The sequence below is a fragment of the Cygnus olor genome, chromosome 1 (genome assembly GCF_009769625.2).
Source record: "Cygnus olor isolate bCygOlo1 chromosome 1, bCygOlo1.pri.v2, whole genome shotgun sequence".
NCBI classification, from domain to species: domain Eukaryota; kingdom Metazoa; phylum Chordata; class Aves; order Anseriformes; family Anatidae; genus Cygnus; species Cygnus olor.
The window spans coordinates 79,629,678-79,646,770 of NC_049169.1; the positions used below are offsets into that span (position 1 = coordinate 79,629,678).

The 17,093-nt window shown below is 37.7% G+C and overlaps 1 protein-coding gene across 16 annotated transcripts in view; it reads left to right on the top strand.

The window, feature by feature from the left end:
- NRIP1 (nuclear receptor interacting protein 1) overlaps nucleotides 1-17,093 on the top strand; it is a 109,150-nt gene that overhangs the window by 15,888 nt on the left and 76,169 nt on the right. For 6 of the 16 annotated variants that reach the window (XM_040566220.1, XM_040566196.1, XM_040566207.1 and 3 more), the window contains exon 1: nucleotides 16,767-16,916. The exons of 2 other annotated variants lie outside the window; for them this stretch is intronic. The gene's annotated coding sequence lies outside the window, so the exon portion shown is untranslated. 8 more of the 16 variants (XM_040566176.1, XM_040566080.1, XM_040566209.1 and 5 more) reach the window with 6 other exon arrangements.

A 17,093-nucleotide genomic window follows, 5' to 3' on the forward strand; every position in this document is an offset into this window, starting at 1 on the left:
ATGCAAAACTATGTAGTATAGATGAATATATACAACTGCTCAACAGCAAATAATTACAAGATCTGTATGGATCATCAGGGATAAAAAACTCCGTGTTGATGCAAAGTTTTTGCTTTGTGATGTTTTGACACAGGTATCTAAAATCAAGGTAATGTATGATCCATACGTGCTGCTTCTGTTTCAAAATATGTGGCAGTTATCAATCTAGGAAAAATATTTTTTAGCCTGTTTTAGCCTAAAAGCAGATTACAGCCCAGTGTTCATCACTGTCTCAGAGAAATGTGGTACTTCCTTAATTTTAGGGCTTCAGTCCAGAACTATTGATATGGAGACATTTGGATCAAATTTTTATTATATAGACATGCTTGCTAAATGCATCTCTTTCTGCCCTTTGACAGGAAAAACTGTACTTTACTAGGGTAATTTTCATGGATGTGTATATATATTTTTTCTGAAGCAGGCTAGTTTAAATAAGGGATAGTGGGATGTTTGTAGAATTCAGTTAATGGTGACTCACTGAGATTCTCCTTCGGTTAGTGTAAATGAAGAGCCTGTTGGGGGGGAAAAAAACAAACAAGTTTAGTGGATTGCTTCAGTGTGTTTCTTCCAAATCTGTCATTTACATTAATATGATTTTATATGCTTTTGTTAAACTATCAGTTCAGAGAAAGAAATGTGGTGAAATAAAACAAGTGACTTCTTCAATCTGTTGTTCAGTTAAAATTTGTCACTATAAAAGCTAGAGAACAGTAGGGCATAGTTTTTTATTTAAACTGAGAATTTTTACTTGGTGTAAAGCTTCTTAATGGAACTGCCTGTGAACTGATGTGACATTCACCATGTGTAATGACATCAGTTGGGTCTTTTTTTTTTTCTTCCTCAAATTAATTAAAAATGGAAAGTACTTCCAGTACTTCTTGGTAAGTATCAGGAAGTCAGGTCCCTTGGTACAGCAGAGGTCCTTCCTTCATTAGAGGCAGGTAGTTTCCCTTACTCATACCAGGTACCATTTAAAATCCCACCACCTACTTAAAAGGCAAGATGTTAATGAGAATGTTACTGGAATGTCAACTCTCAGTTTGATAGCATGTGATTCATCTGTTTCAAATTTGCAGAGAATGAAGCTTCCATTACCTTACATCAGAGAAGATTTTTACAGGCAAGAAGATCTAATTCTTGCCTAGTTTCCCTTGATAGCCAATTGCCTTTCTTAAATCTTCACCATTTACTTCTAGGTTAGTTCCCTTGTTTCACTTTAAATAATTTCTCTGATTCCTTGATACTCACACACTGCAGTTAGTTATATATAGACATTTCTCATACTACCCCCATCCACTTAGCTGGTAAGTAGCCAAGTGATACATATTTAGCATTTTTAATTTTACCTCATAAATCAATCATTTTAGCTGCAAAATCAGTTATATTTTTTTCTTTAAAGTATCATTCAACACAAAGGGTCCTTTATGCTTGCCTGTGAATAATATTAATTGTGTGGTTTAAATTATAAACAATGTTTTATAATTAACTTCATAAAATTGCTCACTTTGAAAATTGTGTAACTATGATTTCTATAATAGTAGCTACAAGATGACAGCATTAATCTAAGCCCTGTTGCTCTGAATTGTTGCCAGTAAAGCAAAGGCCTCTTAACTGTGTAATTATGATAGAGAGAAAGTGTATTCTTTGTGCAGATTTATTGCTTTAAGTACTTTTTCAGGGGTTTTCACCTTGTTTTCCATTACCATGCACTAACAGTATAAGCAAAGGTTACTTCAGGGAATGGCTTTAATAATATAAAGAGATAACACTATGTTTGTATATTTATTTATTTCAAAGTAGATTTTATTTTTTTTCCAGTGTGCTATATTTTCTATCAGGTTGTTTAAAAAAAAAAATCCTGATTTTGCTCTTTTGCTCTTGGCAAATAGTGTTTATTTTCTCTTGGGATGGAAATAGAGCTGGTATGAACAGCTGGATTTATAGGAAAAGAGAAGTCAAATCAGATCCAAAAGGAAAAATGTGAATACATTAATAATTAGTTGTTTCGCGTTAGGAGGTTGAACTGATGTCCAGATCCCATAGCTAGACAGCCTACCAGTGTCTCTAACAAAGCAAGAAACATTGCAGTATTGCAGTGTGTTTAGGTAAGGCAGGGAAAGAGTTGAAAAAGATACTACTTTACTTTCAAATCTAGGAAGCTGAGGTGCAAAGAGACTAAGCAATTTGTCCAGTATTACAGAGATCTGCAGGAGTAGAAGGAGTTTAAGCTTCTGCCCCCCAGCTGAAGCCGATCTACAAGACTGTATGTATTCTATAATCTGTTTTTATGCTCTTATCTATTTAATCTCCCTCTCATACCAATTTTTCTAAGAATGTCTCCACAGAGAACTCCAGCATCAGAAACGTTTCTGCAGATGAACCCTGAGGTTTTATAGTAACACTGTATAATCGCTACGTGGGAGGTACTCCGAGTTAAAATGGTGCAAATTGCCATTAGAAATGAATCATTTCAGTATAGGGAAGTCAGGTTAGCTATCTGCTTATTGCCGTCTTTTCATCCTTCACTGTCAACAGCAGTGGCTCTTTCAGCATTACATAACATTACATATGTTGGGCCAGATTGCCTGCTTCTGCTGGGGGAGCGACAAACACAGCCCCCCCCGTGCTGGGAGTAGGAGGAAAACCCTGAGGAGTCCCGCTTGGGATTTTCCAATTTTGTTTTCTGGGCATGGGAAACTTTGGCCTGGACTTTATGCCTACATGTGTGTATGTGCCAGCTCCTTCCTTAGCATGTCTCTCCTCTCCTTTCCATTTTTCCCTTTATTCCTTTCTGAATGGAAGGGATTGGTTTCGGCTGGCAGGAGAGGATGCACACAAGAACACCGTGCGCTGCAGCCATCCCTAATGCTTGCTGCATAAAAACAAATTTTGGGGACATTATGCCATGGGTTACAGCTACAGTATGTAAATACACTAAAATTAAAGCTCAGGCATGGAATTGATGGATTTGATCTTGTGTGACTCAAAGTAAAAGGCAGCCACTCAGTCAGTGAGTGCAGAGTACCAGTTATTTCGTGAGTTATTCATCTAAACTGAAGATTCCACCACTGCTTAATTGCACTGTATGTGAAGCTCAAAAATGGCTGCAGCTCCAAATTTATAAAATAGCATTATACAGAATATAGGCCTATTAACTTTACAGTCTAATTTCTGATTAGGTTTTACAGCACCTCTGATGAACTGCATAGATTTTACCCGTTAAAAATGATGACAATTCAGTTTTGTCATTTTAAGTGGAATTAAACCCAGTATTGCCAAGTACGATAATATCCTATAAAAAAAAAAAAAAAAAAAGGAACCAACACACACACACGCACACACAAAATGGGGGGTGGGGGGGAGGCAAAAAATTAAAACGTCTCCAAGGACCATGTTATTTCTGTAAAGGAAAGTTTTACTCTCCAAGATAGTGGGACTGTTACCTGTTACTGCAGCCAAGAAAATGTGGGTCTGGAATCTGCCATAAACTTAAATTCTCCCTTCAACCTGGGCAAGTTAATCAGTGTTTTCTAGCACAGCTATGTAATGTGTCTATTGACAATCAAAAAGCCTACTAGAGCTGATGAAGGAAAAGGTTCAAGTAAACTTTTCTATCAGAAAATAGTTACATTAAATAATTAAATCTTTACAATGTCTATGCTTTGTTTTAGAGAAAAATATTTTTATTATTATTATTATTATTTTTTGTGGGGCGAACCTGCAAACATTGATACAGCCTGTTCTTGACATTTTTAGATGCAAACTTAAACACATCAAAATCTGAAAATGGAAATACTGTAATATGAAAGAAAGAAAATGGATTTTTTTTAACTGTGAATTTTATTTTTTGGGGGAAGGGGCTTACTTTAAACCGAAGTCTGGAAACAGACATATGGTGATGTTCTTGCTTGTGACATGACTTTACATTGGCATTTGTAGATGCAAGGTATATTTTTTAGTTCCTATTTGCTATGATAATACTGTTGAAATCTCTTGGAAAGAATGGCATGTTTCCCACTGACTTTATTAGTGACAGGATTGGGCCTTGATGCAATACCTCATGTCATAGCAGCAAAACTTGTTGCCAATAGGCTGTCTCAAGGGAGGAGATTTCCAGTAACTGCTCCCTGAGAACTATTCTAAAAATGCATCTTTTTCTGTCCAGCCACCGGGATAATGATATACTCCATCCCTAAAGAGAGGGGCACTGACTGAACTGCATTGATGGCACCAGAGGTCCCTGCTGGCTTGTTCACTAAACAGAATTGGCAACTGACTCTGAAGATAAAAGTTCTTGACGTTTTTCCAAGCTGGTGGAATGGAGCTGAGTGACACTGAAATAAATAAAGGAGGGAATAGTATGATCTTGAATGACAGAGAAGCTTTCATGAAAGGCTTTCATGGGGGAGATGTCGGATGTACAGTACAAGGCTTGAGTCTAGGGGATTTATTGACACTTGGATAAAAATGCGCACATTTGCTACCACTAGTATGAAATGTAGAGGAAAATAAAGGGAAAAAATCTGAATGACTTCTTTATTCCCAGTTAAATCTTTTTTTTTTTTTTTTTTTTTTTTTTGTAAAATCCCTTTCATTGACTCTCTATAAATTGCCAATCTCTTTGGAAATCTGTTAGAAGAATGTTCTCTCTCCTGATAGGGAAATACACTTCATGCAAAACATTTGTCATTTGTCTGTTATTATAATTCATGATCTTATCCTTCATTCTCTCACTTCTTTAAGCAAATAGTAATCGTACCTTTAACCTGAGACTTCAAAGGTAAAAACATTGTGACATTGTGAAGGGGTCTGCATTCTTTTCCTTCTTGTCTCTGATCTCAGCCAAAGCCTTTGAACATCAAAGCTGCTCGAAGTTTGGGGCAAGTTCTTAAGGATTGGATTATTAGAAAAAAAAAAATCATTGAATTTCTATGTTCATATTCAACGCAGATGAGAACAAACATTAATATTCAATAATAGTTTAATTTAATCACAACAATTAAAACAAGTTGCTGCTTAATCTTTTTGCTCAGTACAATGAAGCTCACTCATTCCATTGTATTGCTGTGAAAAATCCTTGACTTCTGTCACTCTGAAATTGCTTGAAAATTTTTCTAACCTAGGAACTATAAAGCAATTAGAAATTTAAAATAAATTCCCAAAACAAAGAATGTTGCCATTTTAATTACATTATAACACTGTAATATGAGGTTAACACTTAACAAAAATGAATCCTGTACCCTCAGTCTATTACCTCTAAGCGATTCTCATTTTCACATTAATTTTTGTAGGCTCTCATCTAAATTAAATACTTTTCAGCTCTGTCAGTTTATCTCTATACATATTCTCATTACAGCAGTCACTAGAGCAAAAGTATTTTAATCTTCAGTATAATCCCTGTAGGACTGTATTCTTAGCTACAACTTTTAGGGGTTCTACAGCTGGTCTTTTGCCTTTAAGAAGTAGCACTCCTTTGTACAGCAAATCTCACCCTTTTAAAGACATTCAATAAACAATTAAGTTTTGCAGTCTGATCCTAATAATGTAAAGGAGAAAATGCTCTTCATTTTCAGTGGCAAGATAGTCATAAATCCTTCCTTTCCCCATTACTCTCCTCATAATTTCTGTGTTCTCAGGAAATGTTCTAATCACTGTTTTGGTAGGTCTAATTTCTGGTCTTTTATTAAAAGCCAATTCCTGAGGACAAAACCCTTCAAATTTTCATTAAAAAAAAAAAGTAAGAAAATATTGGTTGTAAAACTAAATCACCAGAAATATTAGGGTTTAAACTAGATCTCTCTTCAAATCAGAGCAAATGTGCATAAACCTGAGTGACTACAAGAATCAGTAATCTACTCTACAGCAGAAATGCATGCCATCAGGGAGGCCAGTAGGGTAGGCTGGCAACTCTGCTATGCCAACATTTCTTACTTAAATAAAGGTACATTTTCTTGTGGAGAATTTTCACTGACTTCAGTAGCACCATCCAAGAAGTAAGATCCTTGTTTGAGTAAGGTTACCTGAGAAAACAAGCTGCTAGCACTACTGTTTGTTTGCTGGGGTGGTTACATTGGTAAGTAGTTTTGGTTTTATCTTGTTTTTGATTTATTAGTGAATAGTCGAGAATGCTTAGTCCAGATTCCTACAAATAATTCAAAAAAAAAATAATAATTTAAATGGCTTCTTAGTCCTTGGTAGCTGACAGCCAAGACATGTTCACAAGCCATAACTCATCAGAACACAAGAAAAACCTGATGCAGCTTGTGCCATATTCAGGCCCTCACCAGACACAGCTAAACTGTGTCTCTTGGCGCTGGTAGTCTGGCCACCCTGAGAGAAATCCCTGTTGTGTCACACGTGGGTTTCCTTCAGAAGAAAATCAGAGCCTGCTAAGAAATAGTGAATACACCCAGGTTTCATTTCAATATGCAGGATATAGTCAGAGTGCACAAACACCTGGATCCAGGGGCTGAAAAGGGTTTCTGAATCTGCGAGTTTAGATTCAACAAGTCTTTCTGAAAATTATACAGAAGGTAGAGACTTATGATGTTCTCTTGTCAGAGGATATGAGCAGAAGGCCATCACCCAGCATGTTAAAGCTTTAAGAACACAGGTAGAGGCTATGTCAGCTTACAGCTCATTTCTTCTGGAGTCAGTGACAAAGCTTCCATTAACTTAATTTAGTAGGATCAGCCCCCTGATGAGTATCTCTTAATAAGTCAAAGTTTGTGAAAAACTTGGTAGGGCAACAGAAAAAAAACAAACAAACAGAACAAAAAAACAGCTTAAATAGATTTTGTGATGTATTAGTAGCCACTGTGAGAGAGCAGCAGGTATGAAGCGTGCATTAGTCTGTAACAATACACTGCCCTGGAAGCAGAATTTGCTATGCAAAATGAAATTTGATAATCGGTCTCATCATTGGATCGACAAGCTGGGCATTAAAATAATCCTAGTCTAGGGAACATAAAAATATAAATGAGTAATAAGTAAAGCACATTTATTTCAACTAATAATAGGAAGCCTTAATCTTTTGTCTGCAATAAAGAAAGAAGAGCTCACAATCAAAAACCACATAAGATTTTTAACCAATGAACCTGGGTTGAATTTTAAAGATGGGTTAGAAGTTCAAGTGGGTTTGGGTGGATGGCATGAGCCAGTCATGAACAGCTCTATTCTGTTTGATTTTAAGTGAAGAAAATTGATGCTTGTAGAAGCTTTTGTAGTCACCAGCTTGTCAATATGGTAATAGTGTAGTTTGAAATTGCTGGTTTGGTTGACAAATCGGTCTGTGTCTTATCGGCATAGAAATGAAAGCCAGCATCAAGCCAATGAATAATCCTGTGTACAGGCAGCTTTGGAATGCTGAATATGAGCAGGGCCAAAATGGAGCCCGACAGAGCACAAGAAATAAATGCTCTAGGAGAAGGACACAAATTACCCTTGAAAATATAATGCAGGTAACTGTTGGATAAATATGATTTAAGCCAATTTAGAACTGTGCCAAACAGGAAGATAGAGTCCCTCAGGCATTCAAGAAGAACATTAAGATCTAGCAAAATGAGAATAGCTGTAGAATGAGAACCTGTCTTTTGGAGAAGGTTACGTCTCATTGCTGTGTTGCTGAAAATTTTAAATAGTAAAAAACACCTAAAATATATAAATTTTATTCTGTATTCACTGAAGCCAATGGTAAATCTTTTACTTACATTGGTGATGCTGGATTATGTGGATGTAAAATGAGACAGTAATTCACTAAAGGATTTTATGCTTTTTGTTGTACATTCATGTAGCTTTTTTTTTTCAATATAGCAAACAGACTTTGCATGTGGTGTTGCATCTCTTGCTTTTTTTTTTTTGATTCCAGCAACTAAGTGATGTTTACCATTACTACTTTTCACTAAACCCCTGAAGAGACAGCAAAAAAGTCAATTAATTAAAATAATTTGGTGAAACATTCTGCAAATTTGATTTTTACCAATTTTTAAAAATTTGAGAAAAGATTTGTATAGTTTTTTTTTTTAGCTTCTGGTTTACAGGTTTTCTTTCTATCAGAAGCATTCTAGCAGAACTGTAAAATGTTGCTGAAAATGTTCATTCATATTTCAACTCACAAGGAAGAGACACGGGAAAGAAGGAAGGGAAACCTTTACCAGAACCTTTAACAGGACAGCTGTACAGTAGAAGCAAAGGCTGAGTATCTTTGTCTTTTTCATGGTATGGAATAGACAAAATCCACCCTTCAGTTTAAATTTAAAAAAAAAAAAAAAAAAAGAAAAAAGATTTTTCTGGGGGGATAGGTGAGAACTGAGAAAAAGCTGGAGAGTCATGGCAAACAATTACATGTCTTCAAGTCATGATTTACACTGTGTTTTTTATTCATAAATCCAGGTACTGGATATTACTGTAATCACAGTAGTCTCTGAAACTGGGAAAGAGAATTTCAGTGGAGAATATTGAGGGTCATAGCACAGCAATTTGTTTCTGCCTTTTCCTTTTTTCTATAGAAAGGAAATAAATAAAATCTATTTACCGTCAAAGGAATAACTCTAAAAATCACATGGAACTATTTGTTAAAATGACAAAAAAAAAAAAAAAAAAAAAGAATTCATATAAATTATTGCATCATATACTAAAATCATTTACTTGCTCATTTACTGGCTTTCTTACAGCACCCATATGAGCAACATCAGTCAGATAGCAAGAGTAGCAAATTACAAATAACTAGCATATAAAGTGACTTTGGATAACTGAAGAAATGTTTACGGATTTAATTAATTTTTTGTATATCAACCAAACAACTTTATTAGGAAGAACTTCTTTACTGAAAGGGTTGTTAGGCATTGGAATAGGCTGCCCAGGGAAGTCGTTCAGGCACCATCCCTGGAGGTCTTTAAAAGACGTTTACATTTAGAGCTTAGTGATATGGTTTAGTGGAGGACCTGTTAGTGTTAGGTCAGAGGTTGGACTTGGTGATCTTGGAGGTTTCTTCCAACCTAGATGATTCTGTGATTCTGTATATGCTAAATATTTGTCAAGTGTTTGCATTTTCAAGAGTTGAAATCTGCCCTTGACAAACCACACACACACATTTATCTTTGCACATATATTTTTCAACTAACATTTTTATATGTTTCTGCTAGGTAAATAGTGCTACTGACCAGTAAAAGTTATGAGGAATATAGAAGGCAACATATTTTAGAGGATACTTGTAAAGAGTCGTGTGAGTCCTTACCCTTCTATTAAGAAAGTTGGCAATAGTGCTGAAGAACTGATGTAACAAGGGTTTAGATGTCATATACGTTAAAGAAGGGATTTTAGAGAGGGGAGTAATTTTAAATAGTGTTCGTCAGAAAAATGTGGATCCATTTATATATTGTATGTGATGGAAGTATTCTGCTTACACAAAATAATAATAAAAATGATTCACGGCATCAAGTTAGATAAAATTCAACTTGAAAACATTTTTCTTTCTTGCTGCTCGATGATCTGATTCCTCAGGGATGCATCTGGTAGGCTGGAGATGAACCAAGGAACAGGAATTCCTAGGCATACAGACTCCTCCTTCCTCTGTAATAGGGCCTCCATGTTCAGGCTTTTTGTAGTATTTTATCAAGAACAGTATTAAAATGCTGGCTTTCCACCTGGGAAATTGCACAGTGGGCAATAATTATAATGTTGTAGGACTTTGAATGTTGCTTCTCAGTCCAAATAAACATGAAACAACCCTTTCAAATTTTTCACAAAATGTAAATTTTTTGTAATTATTTTTTTTTCCACACAAGTTTATCCATTAAAAAAGTTACGTTGGCCATTGTAATGCAGCAGAATGGATGTTGTTCAAATGAAGAATGTAACGCAGAGATTTTCTGTGCTGAGTCATCAAAATTTGTAATGAATTCTCTTCTCCACAGATGTTTTCATGTATGCTTTTACTTTTAATTACATCATTACCCAAGAAAAATAAAAGACGCAATCATATCAAAATCAAAATTATTCATATAGCATTGGTTTGTACTATCTGCTTTTTATATATGGAAGTATGCCATGTTCTTACTCCCTCATTTTCAAAGCAAGAGTAATCTTGAGTTCTTTAAAATATATATAAAAAGTCGCAAGAGAAATTTCCCACCTCTATGAAAGGTTGTAACTCATGTGAACATATCTGTTGCTATCTGTTTCATGGTGAGTTGAATCACTCTTTAAAATCTGCCAGCTTTACACCACATGTGAAATATCGGTATGATGATCAACAGTATCAAAGCTGGATTTTTTATGTATCTAACATTTAGTGAAGCTAATGTCTCCTAATAAAACCTAGATATTTGTATGTTAATAAAACTCTGCAAAGATATGTAGTTGGATGAGTTATAAACCACAACTAATTTGATTCTGATAAACTAATCCCATAAAATACATAAAATAAATGTAAGAAACTTATGTATAAGCACAAGACCCAGTGATTTGAGTTCCTTAAATTTTTGGATGCACAATTTAAATAGATTTTCCCATTAGGCATCAGAAGGTAAACAGTACCAGTAATCACTTGTGACTAAATCTGTGACATTAGGTAGGTAAGCAGCAATTTTCTTGAGAATGTTTAATCCTTAAGAACTGGGACCATATTTTCCAAACAGTCACTTTTTAGATACCTAATGACAGAAAGCAGTTTTTTTTTCTTCAGAATTTCTTAACTTTTTAACCTTTTGGGAGGCTTTTACGAATGACGCTGTGAAATGGTGGGTTGTAGTCCATGTGCTTTTGCTTTCCATTATGTTTTCATGATTTCTGAAACTGGTTGAGTGTAGGTTTTTCCAAAACAATATTTTTCCTTTTCATTATGACACAAGCATATGATAAAGACCTTCTGTAGTCTTGAATTCCAGTAATCCTCTGAGTTCTCTTTCCTTCACTTCTCCCTCCCACTCTCACATGAAAAAAAAGGAAGAAAGAAAAAACAACTAGCAACTTAAAACAAAAAACATTACAGACAAATGGAAAAGATAAGATGCTACTTTGGCACTTAAAGCACTGCTACTGTATTATTTCATCAATAAAAGTCCATTTTTCTGAGGTGTGAAGGATGTAACTGAGCTGGCTAAATTAAAGTCCCCCATGTTATTTCAGAACTGTGATAATGTCCAGCATGTCCATACAGGGCTGGGAGCGGGGGGAGGCAGGCACTGTGGCAAGGCAGCTGGAGGCCAGGCTGTGTGTAAGGTGTGTAAGATGGCTCCAGAGGCCAACAGTCCTTCTCCTGTTTTCCAGAGTAAAAGTGAAAGCAGTCACCATACCACTAGAACAGAGGAAAAGCATCTTCTCCTCTGTTGTAAATGAAATCAGATAAAATAAATCCGGGCTTGCTAGTTTTCCTTTTATTTGTTATTAGATAAAACAGTATTGTTTTTCTTCTAAAAGGAGAAAAAGAAATATAAATTAAAACTCTGTTAATCAAGTAAATGTTTCAAGTTAGTGGCTTCCATGGCCTCGGTGTATTAAATAACTTGCATCTTATATTGTTATTTTTCCATGAAACCTCCTCTTGTTCATAAGCTAATATATGGGCAGGTAAATATATTGATAAAAATACACGAGATACACAGTTTAACTTATCACAGCAGTTTCATTTACTTGAGTCAGAGCACTTAAGATCATTCGTATTGAAGAATATAAGAATTTTAAGATGTAATTAAAATGTTCATCTGTTTAAAAAAAAAAAAAAAAAGTCAGTACCTGTATTATTTTTAAGGGCAACACACAGGACACTTTAGTTTCCCTTTTTTAGCTGCTTCCTAATGGTCATTTCTAGAACTCTGTTCCCTTGCAGTATGGTACTGACTGCCTGTTCTCCGTATGTATAATTTGTATGTACCGTTCATTTTATCTTAGAACATACTGTTTCAACAACATGGTTTGTGTCATCATGAGAACCACGACAAAGGGTTATCCAGATTTAGTGATAGCTGGCCAGAAAAATGGTGCTGGTGAAACAATATTGTTCTGACTGTAGCTTCTAAATACTGAGTCTCAGAGAAGGCAAGATACTTCAGTTATTATTCAGTTCTTTATTGCTGACATTAGGAACGTTGTTTGTCAAAGAAAAGAGGAGAGAGAAGCAGGAATATGAAGTCTGAAAGAACCTGCATGGTCAGAATGGTTTCAGCTACACACATATCTTTCTCAAATGTTATCTTTGCAAAGTCACTGACCCACAAGTCGTAAGACTATTTTCACACTGACTGTTACACCTGCTCTCCTGGTACTTCCTTGTGTGATTTTGGAAGTGGTAACTCTAGGCAAGGCTACCCATTTTCTGGACATGCCTTCACGCTATCAGTAACGAGTGACTCATCAAAGGAACATTCTCAAGAGTGTTTTTCATTGTGCGAGTGGGATGAAATTGCAGAAAATTCACAAGTACAGGATGTGTTCTTCTGGCTAAAAACACAAGTCTTTTATTCTGGTAAAATGCTAACAATTACTGTAAAGTAGTCACATCAACTTAGCGTATACCACTTTGATTCTTCCATGAAAGGTGTTACAGGGGCTGAAAGTAGTGTTTATTTCCTGCCAGAAAATATAAGACCCAAAGTGTTAGTTCCTGTGTACTGTCAAAAAATGCACACACACGTACATGAGAAATGCATATGGGAAAGTAAGCCTAACTCTAGTTCATGCCTCCGAACAGATACAGTATGCTAGAGGCATGGCCGAAACTAACCAGATGCTGAAAGCATATGACTCCTTCATGAGAGCTTATATGTTACAGCTGTCTTTAAATGTTTTGTAATTGGAAAGACTCTAGCATCTGGTCCTTTGCTTATTACTCTGAGATCAAATTGTCATGATCTGAAGTCTACTTTTAAAAAACACAGAAAAAAAAAAAAAAAGAACTTGAGGTGCTAAGGGTAACTAAGGTGCTAAGGTAACTAAGTGAAATGACCTGCTTCAAAGTACTTGTAAAAACATAACTAAACTGTGCAATTAAAAAAAAAAAAAAAAAAAAAAAAAAAAAAAGGAGCAGAAAACAACTCCAGGAGGAAATTATATGAATTACGTAAGCACACTAATATATTTACCATTTTAAATGTAGATAAAGTAACTTTTTAACACAAGGATACACACTTTTGATGTCTTTCATTTTTATGAAGAGTACATTACTTTTTCTTTTACATGTAACTAAACTCTACCTCCCCTGACAGCATACTTGCTGCTGTCATGAACAAAATGGGATATGTGCTATATACTACGCCCTATAGAAGCCATCACTCTGTACCGGTTTTTCCTCTGATACAGTTCCCACAGTACGGTTCCCACTCATTTCAGTTTCTCCTAGACAATACCACTGAAGAAAGGGAGACTTTTCCTACTTCTGATTCATGCCTGAACACTATTCAGACAGAGGAGGAAGTTACAACTAACGCTTATTTAGGCAAACCTCCTTTGAAGTCAATTAGTGAATAGTGATGATTTTGTGTGCCTTTTTATTATTATTATTATTTTGTGTGCCTACATAAACTCTGGAATATTAGGTGATCTAATCCTCTGTGAAGGTACCTTCCAAATAGTGGCTAATCTGACATATTACATGAATTGAACTAGGCTGAGTCAAGGATGGAATTTCATTATTGGTCTATGTAAGGCTGACATAGTATTTTAGAGTAAGACTTTGGCTGTAAATGAATTTCAGTAAAGCTAGCTAGCTTTTCAACCATGTCCCAAGCCTTTCACATGATGATTGAATGTCATAAAGCAAGGCCTTAATTATTTTGATTGAAAAAGGTAGTTTCAGAGCCGTTAGTTTTTTGAGAGGCTGAGAAAATAAAACCAAAATAAAAGCAACTGTAGTTCACCCAAGCTCTTCAAAACACTTTATGCAATTTAAAGATGATATAATTAGCATTAGCATAAACATATTTGGAAATCATGTAATGGCATTTTTATTTTCTTTTTGAAAATAATATATTTCTTGTTACTGCATGGCACAGACCTATGTTTTATTTTTAGCAAGATAAGATAAAGACAATGTTTCATTACTGGAACTGTAGCTTTGTTCATCATTTTAAATGCATTATTGTAGCCACCAAAGCAACCAGAGGAAAAGTTGGGGGTAAGTCAACATTTTTATTTAACCATTTTTAAAACAGTCACAAAGATTAATTTTTTGAACTGCACGAAGGTAATAGTTACAATTGCATTTAGATTTTGCCAGAATTTCTCGTAGATCAAAAACATGGCTTTCTGTCTTGAGATTGATGGTTAGCAATTGTAAAGTGTGAGTGCACATGTATATTATTATATATATTTATGAATATAAAAATAATTAGTTCACTGTTATTACCAAATGTGAATTTATGACTAACAAAACATGGTGCGAGATCTACATGCTTGCAATTCTAGGATTGATTTCTAACATAACCCCTATAAATATAAAATTCTTCCAAGACCAATCCAAAACCAATATGTTTTCCTGTCATAATTGGCCTTCAATTTACAGATGATCTTATAATGAAGAATTCCCCTTGAAGAATTGAAAGAATGTCTCCTTCTGCGATGTCTATAGTGAAGTGAAGTTACAGGCACTACCCCCAGGTAGTGCCCATAGATAGGTAGGTGCATTGGTAGACGTGCATCTTTTATGCTTGGAGAGTGAGCGTGCATTTAAGTTTGGTTGAAGACTGCAGAGAAAAAGCCAACAAATACACATCGGCACTTTGATACTTCTTGAGAGACTGATTTCATTGTGTGCTGCAGTATGTTCTTCACTTGTACAGAGCATTTATTTCCTAACTTGTTTTGATTCTCATACTTTAGGTAACTGTAATGGGCAAAATTCAGTGTGATATGAATATTAAGGGTTGGAAATAATCTGCTAAATCGATATATAGCATTGTTTGATACAATCTCATCTGATTTTATCATACAGAACTTGTTTCCTCAGCCAACTATATTTTATCTAAAAAAAACGCGTTTTAACAAGTATTTCACATGAGCATTTTTTCCGTTGCTTGTTCAGGATTCCTCGTTTTGTAGGTCTCTCGTCTACACAATAAGTTCCCTAAGGTTAAGAATGAAAGAGGTCTCTACTACAGACATTCTTGATTGAAATAGCAGCTAAATTGCTGCAGTAATGAGAAAATTTCCTTTCCCCTAGACAATTCAGCTGCTTAACACTGAAACATTTTTGAGATAAAGATTTTTTGAGAAATAAAAAATTAAAGATCATTTCTTTATGAGAATTTGCTAATGACACTACTATGCAAATGAAGAGCAAAAATCAGTGTTTTACTGGAAGCACGATCAGGCTGTGTTGTGAGACATTCCCTCAAAGAAAAAGAGACTGTCATGTATATATAATGTGACACGCAGTAGCTTTAGAAAATGCTGCTGCTTTTCTGGAAAAAAGTGGTTAAAAACACATGATGATGAAGTTAACCTAAATCTTTCATTGGCTTACAAAAAATAGGTCAAGTAGTGCATTACTCGCTTTGCTGTAAGCCTGTACACAATCAGTGCATTCCAAAGCAAAAGAGGTTTTGCTTCACATTCCTATATCTACTTTCAGTCATGGTATCTGTAAGCTAAAGCACTTGGCTTTTCACAAGCGTGACTCCCTTTTGCTTTCTTTAAAGTGGAAATTCATACGTTCTTTAACGGTATTTTTTTTCCTGAAAAGATGTTTGAATGTACCACTTGTAATTATTTTACATGACTTTTAGAACTAAAATACTGGCATATGTTGACACAGATATTATCGCACAGTTCATAACCGATTCATAAACAAATTTGCTTGTCCTTTTCCAGGCTTTAACTTCTAAGAGAAGCAAAGTATCATGATCTGTCTCCTAAAGCCTATGTCAAACAACACGCGAAGCATCGAGACTTGTTTTAAACACGGGCACTGCAGAGGCACATGGATGATGTGGCTAGGGTCACGCACTTTTTTTGCAGTCTAGTCTCAGCAGACAAGTTGGCTGAGTGGCTCGGGGCTCTCCCACTCCTCGGCGGTCACGGAGCCTGACGGCAAAGCAGCCCCCAGTACAGCCCCCTCAGCAGAGGCTGCCTCCAGGCCGCCGTGGATGCCACCCACCAAGATGGAGGCCGCCTCTCCTCGGAGGTTCTGTCCCAGGCCGCCCGTTCCTTGTTTACTGACACGGGGCCACCAGCCCCGGCTCCCCAGATCCGCATTTTTTTTTGGGGTGCGGGCAGCTGCTGCCTCCCCCGCGGCACATCCCGACCCCCAGCCGAGCCCCCCCGGCCGGGGCAGGCGAGGCCGGGCTCGGGGCGCCGCAGGCCGCGAGGGCAGGGCCGCGGGGGGAGGCCCCAGGGGAGGCCGGTGAAGGCTCGGGGAGGGGGGGGGAGACCGGGCCCGCTCCGCCTCCGGCTCGCCCGGGAGCCGGCGCCGCGGGTGCCGGGCGGGCCGCCGGAGGCTCCGGGGGGCTTGTTGGTAAGGAGAAGAAAGAAAAAAAGAAAAAAGTTTCCAGCTGGTGCTTTTGGGAGGAAAGGCGGAAAATGCCAGCGCTGAGCCGGAAAGAAGCGGTAACCACGGGAAGCCCCTTCCCCGTTATGCCGTTCTTCGCGAGCCTCGGCGGGCCGGGCCGGGCCGGGCCGGGGCGCTGCCTCCCCTGCCTCCATCCCTACCGGCCTCCCTCCGTGCCGGCCCGCGGGCGGGGTGAGAGAAGGGTTAAGAAACTTGGCTGAAGAGATGAATGGCGCGGGAGGGAGGGGGAGGAGGAGGAGCCGGGCTGCGCCGCGCGAGGTGGAAGGCGGGGAGGATCGCGGTTGCGGGTTAGGCTTTGAAAGTCAGCCTCGCAGGCATTGCAGCAGAGCCCCGAACCGCGCAGGGGAGCGGCGCCTCGCCAGGCTCGGCTCGCCGCGTACGTGCGGGTGGACGGGGGGGAGCGGGGCGGCTCGGCTCGACCCGGTGCCTGCCCGGGTCAGGGTCCCCGCGGAGCCAGGCTCGGCGCTGGGGGAGGCCGGGCGCCGCGGCCGTGCGGCGGAGGCAGGGGGGAGGCCGGCGGGCAGCGCTCGGGAGGAGCCGCCGCGGGGCGGGC